This window comes from Aptenodytes patagonicus, chromosome 8 (assembly GCF_965638725.1).
Source record: "Aptenodytes patagonicus chromosome 8, bAptPat1.pri.cur, whole genome shotgun sequence".
Taxonomy (NCBI): Eukaryota; Metazoa; Chordata; class Aves; order Sphenisciformes; family Spheniscidae; genus Aptenodytes; species Aptenodytes patagonicus.
Window position 1 is genome coordinate 9,907,363 of NC_134956.1, and position 21,464 is coordinate 9,928,826.

The window sequence follows — 21,464 nt, forward strand, 5'->3', positions numbered from 1 at the left end:
GTTTGACAGCATGCTTGTTGGACGTCATACATGACTGAGCTTTGATATTTCTCTGCACCTTTACCCTGAAAGAAAGAATGCAACCCGTGTACCAGTTAATTTCCTGTATTCTATAATTTAGACATTCTCTTAATGGTTAGTTTCATAATATGTAGATAATATTAATCATTACTAATTGATCTATGATGAACTAAAAAATTATTTTGTTAGCTTCAAGAAACTTAAGATTTGCCATTAGGTATTTCCAGATCTTGTGTTTCCAAACTGAGGGTACAGAGCAGAAATACAGAATATAAATTGAAAACAGATAACAAGTGCTTTTCTTGTGACTGACACAAAAGCAGGGAAAGATTTAGACGGCTTTGTGATTGGCATTGTTTCAGTGCTTCAATAATTCATTCCTTGTTTAGTACAAATTTAAAGCTGCCAAATACTATTTTTTACAGATTGATTATGTACGACGTTTTTCACTGTATATTTCTAAGTCATGTTGTGAATGGATTTAATAATTAACTAAGTGTAACTAAGTAATTTGGCAGCCTCAGCCAACTTCAATTTATATTTTTTTCTGGTTGAAAGGAAAAACAATTACTATACTCCGTATTACTTCCAAATCTTAAAATACACTTAGGCTAAATATAAACTTAATATTAGACACAAATAAATGAATTTAAAGCATGGATATTCTGTATCAAATACACTTATAAATATTCAGTAGCAATTATACATCAAATTTTTCATTGCAGATAGGGTCAAATTGATTGATGAAACAGTTACTCTAGAGAGCCCTTTAAAATTGCATTCATATTTTTTTATTAAAAGATATGCAATCCCTGGATCCTTGCTACAGGCTCATGTAAAACCTTATATACAATGGAGGATAACATCATACAAAATAGACTCTCTTCTGAATATCATTGGAATTCATTTTTTATTAACTACTTATATTTAAGATAGGCAAGTTAGAAGGCTTAGATCTGATTGACAAAACAGTTCTGTGCATTCTGTATTGAATAAATACTGATTTCTGAAAATTTTATTAAAAATGACACAATATAAAACAGTTACTGAAAAAGAAGGAATTTTTATGTTCTTACAAACTGGTAGACCTACAGCACATGTAAATATTTAGTGTATGTAAGTTCTACCACCAATACGACCAGTCTACTTACCAATATGTCAGCCTTTTCTAGTATCTTCAAAAACTGAAATTACTAGAAATATAACAGTGGTATATAGAAAATGCCTCCATGACTTTGCTCTTAAAGAACCTGAGTGTTCCAGAGTAATAATTATCTGGAAGAAAAGCAAGTTGCTTTGCTCTTCATATACATGTATATAGTATCATTCACTGATACATCTTTTCATACTCCTTAGACACTATTATCAAATTCAAATTGTAGCTACCATTTAAACCTTGATTTTATAGTCAGGTCATGATGAGTAAAATCTTGTGTAGAAGATGCAAGGCTTCAGTGATCAGAGAAATTCCAATATGGGTGTATATGTAGAAAATAGACTCTTTAAGTTCTCTGTAGGAATATAGGAATATAGTAATCTCTCAATACAAGGATAAGGGGAGATGCTGAAGTTCTGACTTGCATAAATAAGAGAAAGCACAAACAGAAAAAGATAGATAGATAGATAGATAGATAGATAGATAGATAGATAAAAAAGTAAATAAATACAATCAACACCAGCTAGGAAAAAAAATAAATCTTAGGAAATCTGAATATCCCACACAAATCAATACAGGGAAAGCTTTGGATTAGGCTTCTAGAAACCATGATTCAATAAACCAACAGTTGTGACCCTGGTAGCAGACATGATAGCTATTTCCTGTCCAGTGCTGTCCATTATGGAAATAAATTTACTAGATTACTAAATCAGTGTGAAAAATGCTGCTAAGTAAGTAATTCTAGTGGAGATCTTTTTTCCCCCTATTTATTATTTACAATAAAATAATGCCCAGAGGCTGTAAACAGGATTGGAACCTAGAAACAAGTTTAGACAGCTCTTTGCATAGTGTTGTCTAAGCTTGCTTAATAGGTATGTATACATAAAATGAACATGTGCGTATACACACACACACACAAAAATACAAATCATCCTTGCTTAGTACACATACAAACATACAGACCTTATTTACATACTCAAAACCATTCTTTTACACTATCAGGATCATAAATATATATATACACACACATACATATAGTATATAACGCGATGACTTCCTGGTCCTTAAGTGGGCTTTTTATAAAAAGCAACCTAGCACACAATCATCTGAGATCTGCTATTTTTGGAAGCAAAGCCCATAGTGCTAACAGATGTCATGCACGTTTTAGTATTGTTCATTATTTTTCTCCCCCTTCTCCTCCATTTTATAAATTCATTATATACAAAGAAAAAAACAAGTTATACTTATTTGTTAATTATCTGACCAGTATTTTGAATTTGGGATAAAGTAGACATCTTTTTTTGCTACTTTGTGCTCTGTGGCACTGCAGCAAATAATTGATCAAGACTATGGTAAAAATCCTTTAAGTAGGATTTTTCCTTATACTTCATGTTAAAAGACATGAAGATGTGGTTTCACAGCAGCTCTGTTAACTAGGCAAGTAAGACTGCTCTTCATCTCTGCCCAGAATTACAGAGTATTATGTTATGCTGTGGCTGTCAAATCCACATATATTCTTAGCCTAGACACACAACTTGCTCTGTAGATCACTTTGCACCTTGTGACAATTTAAAGTTTTTATCTGTGTCTGCAATCTGAATGGGAGGGAAGGCAGAAAGATAAATCTATAATACATCTTAGTTCCATGATGAGACCTCTGTTAATTAGGTCTTCCTCAATCACCAACTCTTTAATTGGCATTTTTCTAATACCAGGAAGAGACGCCTAATGTTTAGGTGTCCGATGCTGCATCAAAAGGCCACCGATAATGGCACAGCCCTACTCCAGTAGGACAGCGTGTGTTGCCAATAGAATTATTTCTCATTTTAAAAACAAAGACTAAGCAATGAAGAACTTAATGTCAGAAGTGAAAAAACATTGGGGGAAGAAAAGAAGCAGAAAAAGTGTTACAGGCTGTTTCTAAAAAGATAAATGTTCCCTAGCTAAGTGGACATACCACCATCAGAATAGGAAGACAGAATAAGAGAGGACTGTACCATTGGAAAAACTCAGAGACCAAATGACTCTGAAACACACTGATGAAAGCAAAGAAAGGAACAGCGCAGAAGCATTTTTCTCCATCTATCTGTAGTTTTCACACGTATTTTGTAAGTAAAGGGCACATATTTAAGAAATTCCTCTGTGCAGACTATGAGGCTAGAATTATAATAAGTCATATCACACATGTGGCATTCTTAACTAGACTGCCACAAGGGAGCAGATTGAGACAGAATGCATAAATACAGGAGATACCAAGGAGATTCAAAGCTAGATGTAATGTTATGTATGACATACCAGAAATGTATTCAAGTGACCAGTGGGCCTGGAAGCTTTTTATTTCAATGGAGTTGAGGAGGACATGAATGTATAGTGCTGTGTAGTACCTTGCCGTCAGCTGACAATGATTTGGGTAAGACACCAACTCTTGTTCTTCCATAGGTTCCTGGACAGAATGTTCCCAGATATTAAATATTCTGGACAGAATATTCCCAGATATTAAAAAATACCTGCACACATTCTTTTTCTGTTTTGAGATGTATACTGTAAGGTTTTCAGAGATGCAATACACCTCAGGCTTCCATGAGCTTTCTGTAGCATTTTTGTTTTGGGGTTTCTTGGTTGTACAAGAACTAGGAAAATAAATGTAAAACACCTTAAGATCTGTTTCCTCCTTTCTGTATCTGGTTCTTTTCAAAGTTTTTTTCCTAGTCCTGTAATATTTGCCTCATGCTCCTTTTTCATCCTGAAGAACCGTATCTACTGGAAGAATTTACTTGCTAATATTCTCAATCATTACAGAATTCAAAACAATATGCTTCAACTAGGTACTAATGCATTTATTTATGCATTCCTTTGTTCCTCTCAAGCAAAATCTGATTTGGCCCTACATCTGTATGCCTCTTAAAGATAAACAGGGCCTTATTAAAAAAAAAGGATAAAAAAATTTTGTTGTTTAGGCATAAGCCAAATGCAGCTTGGTGAATGTGACAACAGTTCTTATTTACACACAATAAAATCAAGGCTGTATTTGCGCTATACAGTTTTAAGGGTTTTCTGATGAGTTAAATTGATGCTGTCAATTTTTTAGGTGAGACGAGAAACATTCAGCTTTTGATTCTATTTTATGCTGAATGACATTAACTTTCTGTCTTTGATTGCTGTACCTTTGTTATTCAAGATAAACATTTTTAGATATTTATACTGAGAATATGTTCTAAATAAGTTTACCTAGCACTATATTTTTATTCATCAGGAAAGTGCTAGTGATTAGAAGCTCATGATGTAGCCAATAGAACTGTTTGTCTGACAATCTGCACATCTGTTTAATACAGAAAGAGAGGACAAGGGCAGGAAGGAACAGTTTTTGGTTATCTAGAACTGGATATATTTAAACTAAAGGGTTGTTTAATAGCATCTCAGGCTTTGATTTATTTTACATTGAAGGGATTCTGTCCCACATCAAAGATGTCTGTTAAAGAAAAAAAAAAAATCCTTTCTAAAAAAAAAAACAACCTTTGGCTGAACAAATAATTTTCAATTTAGGAGCAGGTGACAGTAAGATATCTCCCAAGGGCAGAGTATTTAGACTTACATGGAACTAAACAACTCTGTTATGATGAAAGCCGGACATTCCTCAGTGCTGGGATCTAATGAAAACATCAATGTTTTACTAAGTTTTGAAACTGACAATTTAACAGTTTTACAAGAACCATTTAACATTTATCATCACTTTCTGCAAGTTACATTTAGACAAGGGAAATAGTTACATAAAGCAAACAATTCTTGCATATAGTAAAAAAAATGCACAAACTTCTTAAGATGAATGTACATTTAAGAATGATGCCTCTTTGCAATAAACTGTCAGCAATAATGGGTTCCCATAAACAGGAAATGGTATTATAAAAAGAACAGATTAGTATCATCTCTGATGACAGAAACTACATACTTTCTTTTTCTCTGACTGTGCTCAGCACAAAGTCCATCAGGTTCAGCACTTGCACGGACCAAATAACAGGAAATTGTAAGGTCAGAACAGAGCAGTGAAAATTACTGTAACACAACTGTTACAAAACTTCTGTGCCACTGAAGAACAGTAGGAAAAAGCTGAAGAGGCAGGAGATGGATGACGTAACCTGGGAAAGTGGGGGTTTAAGTTTGGAAGAAGAGAGTTTGAAGAGCCTGCAGGTTACTAATGAGGAAAGAGGAAAGAAGAGAAAAGAGGCTGGATATAGGCTTGAAAATAAATCAAATGAAACTGAAAGCCTGGAAGGAATCTTGCAGTTGTAGAGGGAAATGGGAGCACAGCAGAAAGACCACATAAGAGAATGAAGAGCCACTAGAGGCTATAAGAAAGGAGACATTGAAATGCTGGATGAAAAATGTTAAAAGAGCAAATCTGGCAAAACAAGGATAAGGCGCTTCCTTGAATTAGGTAGCCAAAGCTGAATATGAAGCATATCCATACAACTGCTGAGATATTAGTAACTGGAATATTGCAACATTTGTCATTTAGATAATTTCTGTTATTGACACGAGGCACATTGTCTTTGACAGGAGTGGTTGGCAGAAGACAAGCTCTAGGTGCTCAGTAAGACAGTTGGAAGACAAATTTGGGGAGATACCACAGTTCAGGATTTCTGAGATGTCAAGAATGTAGAAATGATGAAAGGGACAATGCAAACTAATATTCTTGTTTGTCCTACAATACCTAGAACAGGAAGCTTCTATACTTTAGAACTATGTCTTACAAATCTTACAGGTACTAAATGACATGAAAATTAGTTAAAACAGATAGCAACAGTTTTAGGAACACATGCTAACTTTTAAATATGCCTTTAACTGCCTATACAAAGCATTGCTGTAAGAGAAATTGCACGTCTGTTTTGCAAAACACCATTTCCAAAAGTGAAGCTTGCTCTCATTGAAACACATTTAAATATTTGTGTTCAGATGATGAATTCATTTACTTGTTCTAAACAGTCATTATTTTAGATTCTGCATCTATAAGAAAAACAAATTTGCACAGAGGTTTATCACTGTACCATTTCATTAACACACAGAAAACTGAAACTGTTGGAAATGCGCAACTGTGCCTTATGCAACAAAAGCCTATTTATGAATTATGAGTCTATACACAATATGCCTTGGGGATTGTTCCTGTTCTAATCACATACTTTTGCAAATTTGTTGGCCAGGAACTGATATATAACTGATATAACTGATAACTTTAACTGATAAAGTATTTACCTGCAATAGTTAGGTAAAAGAATGATACTATCAGGTAAAATATATTTTCATATATACTTTGGATGTTTTATTCACTCAGTAGCCAGCTTCCAAAGGTTCCACAAAAAAATTAAATCACATAGCTTAAATATTTGTCTGCAAATAACACTGGTTAAATAACTCTGCAACATCTGGTTTCCTTTTCTGTTTGCTATTTGAGCACTTTTTCTGAGTATAATTAATCCTTCTAAAATGGGAATAAAGCAAGTTATTGTCTTCTGGAAACTAATGAAGTATATTACAACTACAGACAAAGGGACTGTACTTTATTCTGCACAGCAGAGTTAAGATGCCCACAAAGAGATAAAGAGCTCGTGTTCATATGAAAATGGTACTTGGAGCTCAGAGGTCTAGATTCGCTTAATAAATTTAGTAAAAGGAAGTACTTAGAGTAACCCTGTAGCTGAAGTGGAAAATTTCAGAAGAAGGACAGTTCGAAGAGATAGGAAGTAAAAGCACAGGGAGACATGACAGGACACTTTCCTTCTGTCTTGATTTTCCATGTTGAGGGCTCTGTGCCAACACAGACTGAATTTGTGGGCCGGTACAGATAATCGAAGTGGGGAAAAAAACCCAGTGTGTGAATGGTGCTTCTATGGGAGCTGTGGTAACATACACAAGTATTTGCATTTTTATTACAGTAGATCTAAGACCAAAGAAAGGTTTTGTTCTCCCTGTATCTGTCAGTGTGCACAGGAGAACAAAGCCACACTCTTTGAATTTAGGATTCATTACTGTAACACTTCAACCAGCAGAGCTTGAACGGGTAGCTCCAGACCAAGCTGTTAAAAAAACTCTATACCAGAAAACTCTTTATTATGTCTAATTACAGAGGGCAAAACTAACATATCCCAATATTTCTTTTATAAATCAATAAAGCTTTTGCCATTGATTTCCATGAACACAGGTTTAACACAAAAAAGTCAACAATAACCACTGAATCTTGTTGAAAACACTGTTCTACTATCCTGTTCTCCACAAGAATGGAGATTAAACCATTTAATGTTCTCTCACATCTTCTTTTTCTATTTGATAGAAAGACAAAAGAAAAATGAGAAGCAATATTAAACTTAGCTAAAGCAGTCTTTACCACTGGTCCAGTTCAGGCACTTGATCTACACATAAAAATCAATTAAAATAAAGGGTGGATTTTTGTCTCCCCTTTAAAATTAATTCTGTGACCTCGTCAAATTCAACAGAGATTCATATTCATCAGTTAATTATGTCTCTGTAATGAAAAATAAAATATTATCTGCTTTCCACTTCTGTTCTGAGGTTTGGTCTGATCTTGCTTTGTAAACACGACGTGCTATATTTGTAACTGTCTCTGTTTATAGAAGACACCTTTTATAATCAAAGCTTATTTTATGTTTCAACTATATATTACCCACAAAAGGATCCAGACTTTACTGAAGGGGTTGGTCTAACCCATTAGCTACCTACACAAGCTACAGTTTGAACCACAGACTCCAAAACATAACAAAGAGCTTGTCTTTTTTCAAGAAAGCCTCAGCAGAACTGTGTCTCAGGATGTAAACTTCAGTATCCCTCAGCATTTCAGATTGTACAATATATATGGAAGGAAAGTGAGGAATATACATAGGGGAGTCACACATTCATAACATTGTAAAGCACAAATGCCCACTGTTCAGTATTCAGTTTAATAAAACTTTATTTTTACAACTTTCTTAACTGTATCTTACAAATAGAATCTAGACCTGCTGCGTACATAGCCATGTATTGAACTTTACTTGCATGGATCAAATTAAGACCAGGAATTTGCATTACCAGTTTTGACTAGTAATAAAGCCAAAATTAATTAAGTACTCTAGGTATGCCACATTACGCCACTTCCAAAAATCAGTTTGCTAAAGGAAATCTTCCTGGAGAAAATGTCAGTTGTGTACTTGTCAATATGCTTCATATTTCTGCATTTTTCTGCATCAATTTGTTATGGAACTATCTTTCAGATTATCCCTGCTTTTATTTTGTTTGGTGTTTGTTTTTAAGCAGAGTCATAAATGTATTTCCATTTCATGCTATTCCCAGTTAGGAATAAAATGACAGTACTTCCAAGAAAGAAAATTACCGGGGAATCTGTTCTGCATTTGTAGGCAGGAGTAAGGCACTTTGAATGGAGAAGAAGAATTAAATTAGCCCCAGATATAGGGGTTGAATACTAGCCATGTGTTTTTGAAGTGAGTATCTGCAAACCCTTTCCTATAGATCCTTTATAGTCTGAACTTTATACATATAAATATAACAATATAGGTAGAATCTGGTAAAAAGTTTGCTGCCCTACAGCAAGCACAAGTCTATCCAATTTTTAGGCAAAACACTTTTTTTTTTTCTTCCAAAAGGACCACTGGTCTTTGAATAAATTTTTTTTACCTTCCCCCATAGCCACCAGTTTAGAATGAAAGCATATTCCATGTTTAAGATTCTATATTTACTTACTTTAAATATTTATGGGTGAGATGTATATACAATATTGAATAAAACAGAAATCAGATTCATTCCCTAATGAGTGAGAAAGAATAGACTTCATATGGGGCAAAAAGTAGTGTCAGAAATTGTCACTACTTCTTTAAAGTCAGCAACCACAAGAAATGTTAAGTCTTCTCAACTACTGTACAGAATAACAAAACCGAAAGAAAGTGTTATTAGTTTTTCTTCTATATTATCAGATTTTTATGACAAAGGTTAGAATGTTCAAAAATGTGTTTAAATTTATTCAGCTGTTCTCATAGTTTCATGTTTCACTGGGCTGCTACACTGCATTATGTTCCCATATGACTGGATTAAAGCTATCTAACAGGCTGGTTAAGTTATTAGTCCAACATCTGAATACTTGTTCAGAACCTTCTTCATCAAGTATTGACAAGCTGCAAAAGTCATATTGAAATTTTTTTTTTTTTTTTTTTAAACACAACATCGATGGTATTTGTCAGATCAACACTTCTAAAGACTGCTTTTCCTCCAAAGACACTGATAAACTAAAAATGGTGTTAAACCCAGTTGTAGGGGGACTGGACAGCCCAAGGGAGAGGTAACGGGATACAGAGAATTTAACCTTTAGGTCATCAATTTAAATTCAGCTCAAGTTGATCATGACCAACATTCCCACATGATGAATGTTTGTTAGCCTGTGTAAAGAAATAGACACAATAAATATTGGTGGACACATTGCCAAGGTAACTGATCCCTTTGGTAATCTCGGAAGAATACCTACACACTAACAGGGCACAAAACAGTCCTGATTCCTGTAGCTTCACAGAATCCACCATCGACTGCATATTCCAAAACAATGTCCTAACCACAATCAAATTACTTACGACAGGTTTTGGAATTTTTTTTTTCAGTAGGTGCACATTTCAACTAGAAGCATCTTCAACAGTGATCACCACTGAGTTCACCTTGTCATAATAAAGTATAAGGTGCAAAAACAGAGATAGAAAAGTATATTGAAAAGTGCCATTAAATTCATTGCTGTTATATCCCAAGTACTACTGCTAGGCAGATTTGGTTGAACTGTTAAAAGTGTGGATATAGGAAAAACAGAGAAAAACCTGAGATAGCTGACAGGAATAACCAGAGGCATGGAAAGACAGCTCTATATGGAGTCTGAGATTGAGATTTAGTTTAGAGTCCCGATTAATAAATGTTGCCTGGTATGAATATATAAAATAATGATTATTACAGGCATTTCTTCAGAGCCTGAGGGTTATGAATAAAGCTAGGCACAAAGGTTCTTTCCTAGCCTATAAGAATTCTGGAGATTTCAGAAAGGTCTTGTTAGTATTAGGACAAATCCTTTCACAATTTCCACAAAAGCAGAGATACCCAACCTATTACAGACAATAGTCCAGTGGTAATGACAGTTGCCTTGGATGCATTAGATATTCAACTGGGTTTAAGTCTCTATTCAGCTGGATTCAGAAAAGGAAATTGAATCAAAGTCGCATGTCTTAAAGGATAATGCCCTAACGATTAGGCTCTGGGTATTGTCATGTAGATTTCTCTCAAGGTTTCTTGTTGAGCAGTTCCATTTTCAATAATTTAGTTATTTGCTATTTGAAATTAAAGCTTCCTAAAGGAAGTTTCTTTAAACTACCCTTGATATGAGAGAGGTTTCAGGTTCGATAAAGCAACAATTTCTATCAGAAACTCTGTTAACTTGAAAAATTCCCTAGCAGCTTCGGTATTTCCAAGAGCAAATGCAAATAAGATTCAGATGTTTGTGAACAGTCTTTTTTTTCTTTGTGGCAACACTAAAGAGGGGACAGTGAGACCAGGCCATGCAATCTTTCCCTGTTCAAGATATCAAGTGATTTAAGGCTGGGGAATCATTGCTACTAATCATCCATGAAGGAACCTCTCATATAAAATAAAAATAACAAAATAAGCAATGAAATGAAAACCATTTTCATTTAAAATTGATCAAAGGAAAACACAACAGCACTCATATTACTTTTTTTTTGCTAAATGACAATGCAGTTGACAATTTTTATTCCTGGGAGGATAAGGCCTTTAATCTGAGCTTTAACTAACATACGAGTCATCTTTACTTTTCTTTTTATCCTTCCTATCTGTAATCTTGAAAACATGCTGTTCCCAAATTAAATACTAATTTTCATGTGATTTTAGCCATAAGTCTGTTTTTCATTTCTATAGCTTGTCTTACATTTGACTATTACCTGACTCTATCAAGATACTTATTGATCGCAACTTCTAATTATTATAACTGCCTTATGCAGGTCTTCCCAAAGTACACCGATTCAAATCAGCTGGAATCATGTAATACAGTTTATCCATAGTTATACAAAAATTACTCATTCTTGAAGACCTCTACTTACCTCCAAAGTTTACCTCTCTATCAAGTCATAGCTTTTAAAAATTTTCCCTTCTGTAGAAAAGTTTCTGTTTTCTCCGCTCTCCTACTCAATTTTCCGACTCCAGTTTTCTTTCAGTCCTCTCTATCCCTCTCTGTCATTATGTAGGTTACTACAGTGTTTTTTCAGCGATTTATCCCAAATTCATAACACTGGTATCTAAGCACCCATTGATTTCCCCCTTTCACATACTAACAAACACCCACTTCTCTAGAGCAATCAAGTCAACACTGTGCTAAGCAGTTCCCTACACCGGTAGGTCCCCATGCACACAAAATCATTAATATGATGTTGACTTACAATCTTTATCAATTTAACTTCTGTTCACTGTGAAAGCAGAGATAGCATTAAATTGTGCAAATGGTAGCCCTTCTAAAGACAGATTATGAGACAGTGAAAGTCCTGTGTGGGGAAACATAAATGCTGCCAAACGAAGTGCACATAAATCTACTCAGTCAATAGCCAGGATACAGATTGCATCCTTCCCACTTGTGCTGAGTGCTATCCCACTATATGAAAAGCTCCACTGCAATGAAAATAGACACTAGCGAGGCACAAGTCTTGTCTTTAAAATCAACAGTCTGTCATGAATGTAAGTTTCTATTCCCACCCCCACCCCCACCCCCTAATTTACCATATTACAAAGCAGCAATAGTTCACAATGTAATACATTTGGATACCAAACTAGGTGATATATCTACTGCCAGAAAAGTAATGTGTAATGAATCACATTATTCCTCCAGTGTTTTAAACAGGTAGAAACAATAATAAAAGAACTGCCAAGGAAGTCCACAGTTCTAATTTTATACTGTCTATAGCCCTTCAGACTAAAAATAATTTACAGATGTCATTTTCAAAATTAGCATTTCTATTAAAAAGAAAACCAGACTCATCTTAGTTGATCTTAGACATTGACTTACCAGAATAATTCCACTGAGGCAGATAAATGTATTTGCGTGAATAAAGATCTGCAATGCAGGACTTAATAAAAACATACATATTGAAAAAAATAAAATGATAGCCTAGGAATTAAGTCAGAAATTTTGACAAACATTTGTTTTATAACTGCAATACAGTTAATTTAGTTGACTATTCCTGAGTTCAGATCTAATACACACTGCTCTACAGAACTGCCTGAAAAGCATTAACACATATAAAGCAATTTCACTTTTTAGAGCTTCAAAATGCAATGTGTTTTTCTATGGTTCATAACTGTCAATGCACTTTTGAACCACAAATTCTTCCTATCATCTTGCTTAACTATAACACGTTCTTTTAAGTTAACTTATGCTTGAAAAACAGGTTCATAAAAATCCCTCAGTTCTACGTTCAAAGGAGCTGTTAAATTAAAATAAACTAATTGCAGGCCTAAAAATATGGGAATTCAAAATGGGACATGAGCAGAATTCAGGCACCTCCAGCCAAAATGGTGATCCTCAAGGCCCCTATCTCATCCTGGAGATGTCTATTCTCTGAAGATACTATAGTTTTCTATGGTAAGATAGGCCAGACACAGGAGCTGCATCTCTGTGCATGGCCAGAGTTTACCTACCCAGCCAGGACTGAACGTTCCACTGCACAGCTTATGTCTAAACCTGACTGGGATCTAGAAATAAAGCCCACCTCTGCATAGATGATCTGAGGAGTTTGATCCAACAGGTGTTCTCAAAGCCAGCCTAAGCCGGCCTAATAAACACCAACTAGGTGGGTTCCCTACAAAATTCTTCAGGTGCTGTATCTTTCTAAAATGGTACATGAAGACCAGTTATTCCTAGCCTAGCAGCATGGCTACTCATCCCAGAAGCAAAATCCCCAGGTTCAATCCCTTCTTCAGTCTAGGACTCAAAGCAATGTCTTTTAGCAGAACGTTCTAATCAATAGGCTACAGGCTGCATTAAATGCTGGGACAAGGACAGGGATATATTAAAGCTCTCCTGTTGAAGCTGTATCATTGTACAGAAAATAATTCAGGATTCATTGGGCCAGAGAAAGAACACAAGAGGGAGCAAGAGTCTGTAGCCTAGTGATTTGGGCACTCAGCTGGGAAAAGGAGTCCTGGGTTCCTGGCCTTTCCTCCATAGAAGGTTCATGCAATTTATCTAACAGCCTTTCCATAATGTAAGTCCTAGCTTGAATCTGGCTGTTTTCCTTCTTGATCCAAGTTTATAAATAACATTTTGTGTAATCACATTTATCAATTCAATTTTCGCAAACATCAACATGTCTTTTGTATGCTTTTAATGCTAAATTTTAAATAGAGGACATCACTAACACTGAAATGTGTCAAAACCTTAAAGCTTATTTCATATTAATTTTTCTTTATATGTATATAAAATACAAGAACTTACTTGAGAGCAGGTTAAAAATAATATTAAGATGCAAATACATTTATTTACCTGTGTCAGTAATACTGTTTTGAATTACTAAGTTGGAATTTATTTTTTCATCTCATCTTTCTCAGGATGTGGTAAGATTTTTAAGAAGTTATAACAACAGTAATAGACTTCTCATATCTTAATTCTGCTCAGTTTCAGATTCTCACTTAATAGTATTTTCATTTGCTGTTTCTCATTCCCTAGCACAACAGTGCAATGTCATGCAGGCGACTGTTTAAATCCAAGCAAGTTTACCCTGAAATTCCCACTCCAACAATTTCATGGACATATTTCTGTTTTTGCTAAACATTCTTTTTATAATAGCTTCATTTTGGGCCTAAGCCTACATAACAGGGTCCCTTTAAATAATATTCCATGCCTTGAAACATATTACAAAAACTGTTATATCAAGGCAAGTTATGCAACAGCTCTTTATGGTTTTAGCATATTTACTCTGTCACGCCATATGTGAGACTGCAGCCTCCACAACAAAACCTTTACACACTGAAGTCATTATCTCTGTGAAGTCTGCAACTGGCATTTAAAACTTATTGATGGCCTGGGTATTGGTGGCTCAGTAGGCAGCACTCTTGCCGGAGGCCCAGAAGGTCAGAGGTTCACATTCTGCTCAAAGAACAAGTTGGACATATTCCAGGATTGTGTGTGGGCTGTGCTAGACTCCTAAAGGGGCAGTCCTTAGGACAGTAAGTGAAACCCTGTCTGTTTTGTGGATATCAAAGTCCTCTTGGAAATGGAAGAGGAAGAGTAAGAAGCAAGTTTAACTTGCCTGAAGCAAGTGAATGAAAATGAGCATACTTGCCAGGGACCTGGATTTAGTTGTGTGTGCTAAATACGGAATGGTACAACTACAGTACAGTGAACAGTTTTAAATAAGCCATTTTGGTCTTTGTGGTGAGATTATGTTCAAGAGACAGGTACAGACTGCCAGGCATGCTCATTATTAGCTAACTTCCATAATAGCAGAATGACTTTGGATTCAATTTCACACCATGGAACTATGAAAAATGCATGTGTAGTTTCGGTGAGGAGTCTAAACAAAAAAGGTTTAATGCTGGTAAAACTTCAGAACGTACTATATAATTACTGAAAAAAATCTTCAGCCAAATATCCAAGTCAATACTAGCAACATATATAGAGAATAATATAAATGGAGATTCAACCTGCTCTGGTGTTAAACTTTGATACTTGAATATCCCAGATGTCTCCCTCCTCCTCTTCTTCTTTATAGACAGGTAAAGATGGATCTCTTGAAGGAACTGGGGATCACACTCTAGGCAAAGGTTGGACAGGTGATCAATGTACAGCATGAGATTTTGCCGTGGCTATGTGCCTCCAACAGTGACTGGATCATCTGGTTTAGAAAAACAATTCAAAATTGTAATATTTTCTAAAGAACTTATTTAGGGAAAAATTAGCAAAAGGGAGAACAAATGATTTTTATAACATGGAATGTATCACAGAACTTCTTCCCATAATTATATAGTTCATTTTAAAAATTCATTTATTTCTTATTTAACATTTAATTCATTAACTTTTTAATTCCTTAGAAGTTAGCCTTTAGAGGATTTTATCCCATTTCCATTGGCAGAATGTGTTCAATAGTTACCGATGAGATATGAAGTTATTCTTGTAAGTTTCAATTTCTTCTTTTGATGTCTAACACAACCATACAAAGTGCCAAGGCCAGGCCTGGCCCATTATTTAAACAGGCTTTGGAGCACGCCACTATTTATTAGCCAAATGGGATTCTACTCTGTAGTGCACTTCAGGGAGGTATTCACAGAGGTTAATGTTTGTTAATGAAGATTCATCTCCCAACACTCCCTCCATCGTCAATAGACTGAAAGAGCATTTTCTAAAGGACCATTCAGAGCACCTAAAGTGAGACTGTTTCTTCTAGCATTTAGGAACATCATCTTTTATCTACCTATCTTGTACATAGTGCTTTTTTTTTACCATCAGAGAAAAACAAATAATGCCCTCCTTCACAGAAATATCCATTAGTATAATGGACGTTTAGGTTTAAGTTTGGTGAAATCAACCTGTGTTTAAGCAACAGTGTTTACACACAGTAAAAGAGATCATGAATTACAAGCATCATGACATCTTTAGGCTATCACACAATTAATGTGTAAGCAATGAGCTTCTTAACCAAAACAAGTTAATGATGGCATTATTTCTAGTTTAGAAACAGAGGAACCCATAACATAATCCCAGTGTAAATTTGCAAAGAATCAAGAGTTCATTTTGTCACTAAAATATGAAAAGAAGCTATTTCAAGGAACGAAGGATGTCCTCTTAACCTGTGACAACAAGTTTGTTTGTTTTTTTCTCTTCTCAGTAAGAAAGCAATTAGGTTTTTTTCCAATAAAAATATCCTTGTCCACATATAAACACTCCTGGTAATCATGTAATTACCTTACCCAATCAGATTAAATTGCTGTCAGTTGAGTTCCCACTGTTGATTAACTTTCGTGTACTCTAAACCTAAATGAAGTCTTTGGTAAAGTCACTTAGTCATTTACAAAGGTGTCTCTATAATTCCAAAAAGTATAACAGCAACATATTATTTGCTATAATCATCAAATATCCAAGGTCATGGATAGATCACAGTGGAGCCCTTTTTTAAAACCCAAAGAAATACAGAATTAAACTATGTTGCTTATTTTTGTGTTTCTTGCCATGACTTCTAAATGTAATAGTAACCTTTGACCTCCACACATTAAACACCATAATTATGTAATTAAAACTAATTATGCAATTTAACATACATATTTTTGTCCTACAACAGGCAGGTCAATTACCTCACTCATTGACCTTGGAAGCTTTCACAGTTTAAACAAAACAATGAGGCTTTCAATTAATTTTAAAGTACAGAGAAGGAGCAGCAGAACGACAAGTCTTCAAGCTAATATTGCATAGATGGATCACTTACAAATCTCTTCATTCTGTATTACATAAAATAAATCCCTTGATAAAAACTTCTAAACGTCTGTCTGTCTTATATGTTTCTATCACTAGAAATGTTAACACATTTGTGAACAAATCATATATACATTAGTTGCCAAATGCAAGCAAGAAAGGAGGCCATATATTACTTTTTTCTTTGTCCCACTTCTTTTCTTCAGTATGGTTTGCTTTGCTTCCTCCTATATTTCTCTACCTCTTTCCCTGTTTCACCTTCACTTTCTGCAGTCTTTTTTTTGCCCTTTTTTCTTTGTTATCTTCTCTGTTCCATTGCTAGCTGTAAAAATTGATAACAATTTATATATTATCAAACTACTGTAGCCGTTGTCTTTTCCAGTTTCCGCTTGCATCCCTAACCTCATTCACAGGACGGTGTTTCTCATCATATCCTGGCTCCTGCCGATGATAATCCAGCACGCTGAGGGAACTCTGGACTGCAGAAAGCTACAGCTAAAAGAAACGTGGTACATGCTCTAAAAAACATTCTAAATTTTCCAGTGCAGGAAGCGTGGTACAAGTGAGAGGCACCTTATGAAATTATTGTAATACTTTTCACCTGGATAATGTCTTTATTCTCTTCATACACTTAGGTAAGCTATATATACTGCACTGAAAATTTTAAAATTGTACGACAGAGACTCATTCAATATTACATTGTGTCCAAGGAACTTCCTTCTTTTCATAGAGTAAAATCATCATCATAATTCAACCACATTTTTATTTTTCAGTAAACTAAATCCCATTCACTAAAGAACAATTCTTAAAGCAAGTATAAGCCTAGGAGCTCTACATTAAAAAGGATCATGTTCTGCTATCCTGTTTTTTCAATTGCTATCTCAGCCACAAATAGTTCTACCGAAGTGAATAGGCTTAGCTGTGAAGTAAAGTGACAAGACAATGTATATATAGGTATACCAATCAAGCTTTAAGTTGTTTTCTCTAAACCTTGTTTTACATGGGGATCAGAAAATAGCTACTGGCAAAATACATACGCAAATCTTTGCTAACTTCTTGAAAGTACAGCAAAAATATCTACAGTGCACTTTGTGTTTTGGTGTCATTTCTAACACCATTTTTGGAGTCCCTGTGGTTCTCTGCTTTAATTAGTCCTGACTTGCACAAGCAGCTCAAAAAGATATCAGTAAACCTTTAACATAATGGAAACAAGGAGCACTGAACTCTGAATGAGGAGTTACAACAGGAAAGAAACAATTTAAGAAGGTAGCAGGCCTTATTGCAACATTAAACCTCAAATTGGATCTGATTTGTATAAAGTAAACCAATATATTGAAATAGTGCCCCAAACTTCTGGACAATAGTTTGAAGGAAAATAATATAGTGCCTGTGTAGAAATTCTATCCAAGGGAAAGAAAGAGATTATTCCTTATACTCTGATTTAACAAAAAGGTTCCTTCTGTTTTGAACAGAACATTAAAATTCTAATTCAGCTCATAGAGCATCCCAAACAGAGCAGCAAAAGAATGTGTGAAGGAGTCCAAATATGGTGCTATTGAAACAGAGTGGATTAGAGGAATTGAGACAGAATCCTACAAGTGGCTAAATAGCAGCAGGAGATCAGCTTCACAAACAGCAGGATGCTGTTCTTTCCAGACACGAGTGACATAATACAGGCAAAACAATCAAGATTTTAGCTGATAAATGTATGCATTAGCAAAAGGTCTTGCTGTAGAACTTTCATACTCAACAAACTTTTAGGTAAATTATGTAGACCTAATTTACACTGGAGAGCATTTTGTCTTACTGAACATGTCATGTTGATCATGCAAAACAGAATCCTTTGTGACATAAAGACAGTAATTTTTAAGAGCCTAAATGCAGAAAACACAAGAGTATTTGCTTAATGATTCAGTAAATGGATAAAGCCAAAAGCTTTCGTAGTTTGCCACAGCTTCAATTCTGTCCTGAGCAATTCTATGTATATTAGGTTAAATATACATAAAAGTATTCGCCCCAAATATCTAGGATATCTAGAATGAATAAGTAACAAAATCTATGTAAGCCTATTGATTATTCATAAATTCCATATTATAGCAGTAGTTTTAGAGAAGTTTTAAGGTTCTGAAGGGAAAAGTTGCATTTGTAAAGAGACATTGAGATACCAAAATAAGATGCACTTAATGAAAAAAAGGATCAATAGATCCTTTTGATTTCTAAACTTGATAGGATTTTATAAAATCACACTTTCATTTTAAACATCTATTTTTCACTCACACTATTTTCAAAATAACATTTAAAAGGCTGAGATTCCATTTACTTTCCATCTTAAGCTATGAGCAACCAGAAGAAAATTTGTTCAATTGCTTTTTAGCTAGGGAAGTGCAAAACATTATGTGTAAAACATTCATCTGTCTTCCCCAAATTCTTCCCTGTCCTCCACAGAATATCTTTGTGGACTAATTACTTTAGTAAGTTTGAAGTAAATTATAATTCTTAGGTCAAGAACAGATTCCAGCCTGGAGTAGAAGCCACACTTCCCCTTGACTCTTAGAACATTGAGAGACAAGAATTTCTGAGTGGTGGGGTAAATACAGGAGGCCTGGTAGAGAGCTAAAGAACATTGGAGCATACCATAGGTCCACCCACCACAGCACTTTTTCTCCTGTGGGGGCTCCTGGTATAGTCTTCCAGTTTAAGCAACCTTCACAGCATAGATTTTATGCATTGCAAACAGTATCTCAGTGTTCAATAGCCTCTGATGGATTACCCCACCCCACCCCAAATTTATCAAATCTCTTTTTGTACCAGTAAAAACTCTGGCACTCACGGAATCACGTAGCAAGAAGTTCCATAAGTGAATTGCACTTTATAGGAAGAAATACCCCACCCTTCCCCCCTCTTTTTTTTTTTTTTTAAAACTCCCCAGCTGCTTATTTTATTTGGTACTCAGATTAATTGTAATATGAGGGATAGTAAGTAGCTGGTTTGAATTCACTTCTTCATCAAGGATGGCTTTATACTTCATGGAAATTCACAGGCATTTGGTTAAACCTTACTAGTTCTCCAGTTATCAATTATCCAGTTGACTGTTTTAATTCAGAAATCAGTTTAAGAGGCAGTTGTGCCTTTGAGAACATGAGCTATAGTGATTAAGGAGGCAGGACAGAGAAAAGGCCAACCAGAAGCACAAAGGCACAGAGTTCCCCTGCCACGGCTTGGGCAACCACATAAGAACATCATGACATTTGCAGAAGACACCTGAAGACTGTATTCCCTGAGCCCTTTCCCAGCACATAACCAGAAGTTCACCTATCATCTGATCACAAAACAGGCATTTCACATTGCATGATTGAGTGAGGGAACATGACAGATGATGTCTGTATTTTGATAATTTGATGGACATGGAAATAGATTTATGGTCATTTCTTCTGGAGAAAGACCAGATTACAGAGCAGATCAAGTTCTTGCTAGTTGGCTCCAGTCTATGGATCTTGTCACAAGTTGGCCATCTGTGATGTTAATGTGTATGATTTCTGGAGATCTTTCATAAAACTGTACGATCAGGAATTTGAAATGATGTAGAGATAGACATAGTATTCAGCAGTTCTAGCTCTAGTCCCCTGCTCAGCTGAAAAATAACTAGACGATGCTGCTTTTCTATTACCTGCAGCATTGTGCAGTTATTGAAATATGTAGTCATCTTGTTCTCATCACCACCGGGAGTGTGACTTCTTTACATGTATGGATGTATTGCACATTTATAGCATGTTCGGTACAGAGCAGAGCAGCTCTGTAAAAGCTGATTAAGACATTATGCTGAGCTAAAAATTGGATGCTTTGTGAATATCTGCGTTTTGGCCTTTCCCCAAATGTCTTCCCCCCACAAAGTGAGAGAGGACAGCTGGAGTAGACTAACTTTCTGTACACAAGAGACTTTTTTTCTTTCCTTTTGAAGGTATTACTTGCATGTTATTACATTTACATAAAGGATCTTTATTCTTTCCCATATATAGTAAATTGCACTCCAGTATGTGAACATTGTATAGCCATTTCCCCCCCAAATACAAAATAGAATTATCCTCACTGTCATTCAAGCTTTTTTATCCCCCCATTACAAAGAATTGATGCAAATCTATTTTTGTTTGGTCTGTTTTATGCTGAGAGCAATTAATTCTAAAGCCTACAGCATAAAGACATACAAGTATCACATATGTTTTTAATCTACAAGCAAGTTATCCAATTATTTTAGGTAAACTTTATGATCACAACCATTCTTACCATCTCTGATATGATAGGTTATTTTCTTCTTAATGGCTTAAGAATCATATACACTGCTATGGGGAATATACTTGAACATTCCTCATGTTTTACCTCCTGATCTTGAAATAATAATATAATCAATGAGCACATTTTGTTTATACTTATTAGTAAAAAGACACTAAAAGCATGCTGGGAAATAATATTCCATGCCTTAGGACTCAAACAAGTTCTCTTTATAAATAGAGCTTGTGTAAATCACAGACAAAGTTGACAAATTTCATGGATTAGTCATGGTGAAAATATCAGATTTCATGGTTTAAAACAGATTAATAGGAAAATCATATTAGAATCCCGATTATCCAAATTCTGCATGTTGTTGAAGAATAAAATGAAAAATAGTGACAGTTCCGGAGTCCATTCACTTATTTACACTTGCACTGAGTCACATATAGAGCGTAAATCTTCCTCATCAACCAAGTGCCTTGTAAAACCTCTGAAATCTATATTTAGCTACATTAGGCAAGACAC

The 21,464-nt window shown here is 35.1% G+C and overlaps 1 protein-coding gene across 6 annotated transcripts in view; it reads right to left on the reverse strand.

The window, feature by feature from the left end:
* The window catches only part of ERC2 (ELKS/RAB6-interacting/CAST family member 2), a 547,432-nt gene that overhangs the window by 47,950 nt on the left and 478,018 nt on the right, over positions 1-21,464 (reverse strand). For 5 of the 6 annotated variants that reach the window (XM_076346286.1, XM_076346285.1, XM_076346284.1 and 2 more), the window contains one exon: positions 15,036-15,102. The exons of the other annotated variant lie outside the window; for it this stretch is intronic. The gene's annotated coding sequence lies outside the window, so the exon portion shown is untranslated. Of the gene's footprint in view, positions 1-15,035; positions 15,103-21,464 lie in introns of those variants that run through there. 6 annotated transcript variants of the gene reach the window in all.